Source organism: Mus pahari, chromosome 6, assembly GCF_900095145.1.
Source record: "Mus pahari chromosome 6, PAHARI_EIJ_v1.1, whole genome shotgun sequence".
Classification (NCBI taxonomy): Eukaryota; Metazoa; Chordata; class Mammalia; order Rodentia; family Muridae; genus Mus; species Mus pahari.
In genome coordinates, this window is record NC_034595.1 from 100,286,614 (window position 1) to 100,290,506 (window position 3,893).

Here is a 3,893-nt window from a genome sequence, read left to right on the forward strand (position 1 = left end):
AGACCATTATATTGGGCTGGCATCAAAGTCGAAGCCCCTCCCATAGAGCACTGATTTCTACTTCTTTCCGAACTATTTATGTATATGAGTACGCTGTCGCTATCTTGAGACACCAGAAGAGGGCATGGGATCCCATTACAGATGGTTGTGAGCCACCATGTGGTTGCTGGGATTTGAACTCAGGACCTCTGGAAGAGCAGTCAGTGCTCTTAACAGCTGAGTCATCTCTCCAGCCCCTGACTATTCTGAAGGACCCTGCCATGCAGCAGCAATGGTGGTAACACAAGGTGAAGGCAGAAGCCCTAGATTCATGGTTCAGTTTCACTACACCGTTTCTAACTCTGGGTGTTGAGGATTAAATGAGCTATTAGTACACATAAGAGTGATTGGCACACTGAACATAGTCAAGAAATGGGAATCACTAACCATGCATCCCCGGTGAGTTCCTATAGCCTAACGCTGGCTCATACAATGCTGTGCTCATGTTTCCACAATGAAAAACACGTCTGAAAGGGCTAGAGCTCCGTCAGCACATGTTCCTCTTACAGAGAACCTTGGTGCCGTATCTAGTACCCAGCTCCCAAACACCATAATTCTAGTTCCAGGGGACCCAATGCCCTCTTCTGGCTCCCATGTGCATTGCACACACGTGGTGCAGGCAGTACACATATATGTAAAATAAAAACAAATGCATCTTTTTAAAAACTTAGACCATGCCTAGGTCACATCAAAGGCACAACTGAAACAGCTCGCAATTCACTATTCAATGTTTCAAGTGCAAAGCAAACCACGTAAGACACTCATGGGTCAAAGGCTGTTTTAGGGGCCAGGGATGTTGCTCAGGTAGAGGTCAAACGCCAGCCTAGCATGTGTCCTGAGCAGGACCTTCAGCACTGCCTAGACAGAAAGAAAAGAGGCATTGTGCCCAATCCGTCATTACCCATTCAGTGGTGACTCAGAAAATGAGCATGATGTCATTTCGTTCTTTTTCTCAAGGACTTTCCTTTTGCTGAGCACATATAAGTTCTCCTTTTCGGACAATTTTTTAAATCTGTTTATTTTATGTATATGAGTAAGGTGTTGTTGATACACCACAAAAGGGCATCGGATCCCATTATAGATAGTTGTGAGACATCATGTGCTGAACTCAGGACCTCTGGAAGAGCAGCCATGTTCTTATCCACTGAACCATTTCTCCAGTCCGACATCCTTCCTTCTAATCCAGACCTATTTTTGAAATACTCTGGATCCCATCACCTCTAATTAGCAGGCTGGAGGCAAACAATAAATTTCCACAGAACAGCTACCCTAAGAATCAAAGAATAAAAATTCCAAACCACGCCCCTAGAGGCAAAGAGATTGGCTGCATCCTTGCCCCACCCTCTTTCCATAAGTCTACTCTCGAAACCCTTCAATTGTGAAAATTCCACAGGAAGCAGCAGCTGTCTATTGATGGGACAGAAACAGCACCTCCTAGTGATGGAGAGATTAGCAACCCACAATTGTGAAACCAGTAAGTGTTAGGCAGGTTTCTAATTAATTAACGTAATTAACTTCATAGGCTTGTGGGTACAAAGCTTGTAAAAAATAAACTGAACAGAATCACCTCAATGGTGGAATCATCAGTAATTTCCTTTTTTAAATATGTCTTGTCTAACTATGATGACGATTATTAAGATTAATCCCAGCACTCAGAAGGGAGAGGCACCAGATCTCTGTGAGTTCAAGGCCAGCCCGGTCTACAGAGCTAGTTCCAGGACAGCCAGGGTTACACAGAGAAACCCTATCTTCAAACAAATAAATTAAAACAAGAACAAGATCCTGGGGGTTGTCCCAGAGCTTCCTGCATGTTAGGCAGATGTTCCTACCAAATGAGCTACATCCTAGCCCAGATTGTGTACTTGGGGCTGAGGCGGCGGTGGACGGTGAGTGCAATGTGTTCAAGGAAAGAACTCATAAGGTAATGGATCTCATGGGCTCGAGAGTCATGTACTCGCCAGGGGACAATGGGCAAGGTACTGAATCTCTCTGCAGCCTGTATCCTGACCTACTGAAGACAGAGGCAGCAGAACCAAGCAGAAAAACAGCAGGGCTGTCTCGCCTGAGGCTGGCACTATAAAGATGAGGCTTTTGCACAGCCCGGCACACAGGAAGTGGCACCTAAGTACTTCCCATAGCTGGCGTTATTACCGCCTGAGTAGGAGTGGTGGCTGCTGAGATCTCCAAGATAACATCAAGAGCCAGGCAGAGGACACAGCCGAGTCCCTTCACGCCAGAAGTGAAGCGAGAACAGCGTGGCACATCAGGGATGGGGATGACAGGGACGAGAAAGCTTAAGTAAATTCACACATCTGTTTACTTACTGTACGTATGACACCAGTGTGCTAGGGTGTGTGTAGGGGACAGAGGGTAACTTGTCTGTGCTCTCGTCCAAAGTGGAAGAGAGCAGTAAGCCCCTTTATCCTGAGCCATCTCAATGGCCCACTGTGCTTTATTTTAAAGGTAGGCTATTTCTAATTGGCTCCAGAAAGACCATTTCTTCACAGGCTCTTGTTGGACCTTGTTCCTCTAATTTTATGTGTATAAACGCTTTGACTGTACCTGCATCACTTGTGTGCCCAGTGTTTGCCCAAGGGAGAGAGATGTCTAGGCCCCTGGAACTGGACTTCCAGGCAGTTGCAAGCTGTGGGTGTTGGGAACTAAACCAGGGTCCCTCTCTGCTCCTGTAACTGCTGAGCTATCTCTTTTGCCCCATAATACACACACACACACACACAGACACACAGACATGTATATTTTTTAAAGACAGGATCTTGTTATGTATTCCACGTTGACCTGGAACTCTATATAGACCAGGCCGACCTCAAACTCAGAGATCCACCTGCCTCTTCTTGAGAGTTCTGGGGTTAAGGGTGTGCGCCACCATGCCAGCCTTCCCCACCCATTTCTTTCAACAAAAAGACGACTCACAGAAGGTTCCTTCCGAATGGGCATCACCGTTTATTGTCGATTGTGTTGGGAGCTGAACAGAGCACAGACTGTGGAGAAGAGGAGAAAGGAAAAGAGGAGGACGTATGTTTCTGAAGATTTCATTTCTTTAAAACACTTTATGGTTTCAAATCCTTTTTCACCCCAAAGGGAATTCAAGAATTCAAGTATGTCGTGTAGGGAGCGGTAATACAGAGGGGGCTTCTGCTCACGGGTGCCTATGTGGTATTGTCTGGGCATGTAAACAAGCAGACAGATTTCCACATTTCTTGCACTTTTTTTTTGTTTTTTTGTTTTTTTTTGCTTTGGTAAGGTCAAACCCCCAAAGGACACAGCATATAAAAGAACCCAGGGCTGAGGAACTTACTTATCCTCAGAGGATAACGGCATAGCTGAAATTGTCACATAGGATTTAAAAAACAACAAAAAACAAAACACACACCCCCTCCCCCGAGCCCCACGAATCACATGAGTCGTGAACCACTCCAGCCAGCCTGCTGCCGCACCTGTTCCTCGGGTTCTTAACTGAGGGTGGCTAGAAGGTCCAGGCTCACAGGGTTCTTTTCATTTTGTTTATAATAAAAAAATTTTAAAGGGCTAGTTCAAAAGAAAAAAAAACTGAAATTCAAATTCTGAAAATATCTTGCCTTTTTTATTAATCATGTCATCTAACACCAATTAAAAAAACAACTATGTGAATATGATATAAAAATACGATCCCAAGATTAACACTTTTGTTGCAGGCACATTTATCTCACAGAATACATGTTTGGAGGGCCGGAAAAGGAGTCTGGTTCGGTTTCTCTTTAAAAACCCACAGCAGTGCAAGTAGGGTGAAGGAGGGGGAGATTGTTTAGCAGCAAAATGTCCAAGTTCTCTATTCACATCAAAAAAAAAAAAAAAAA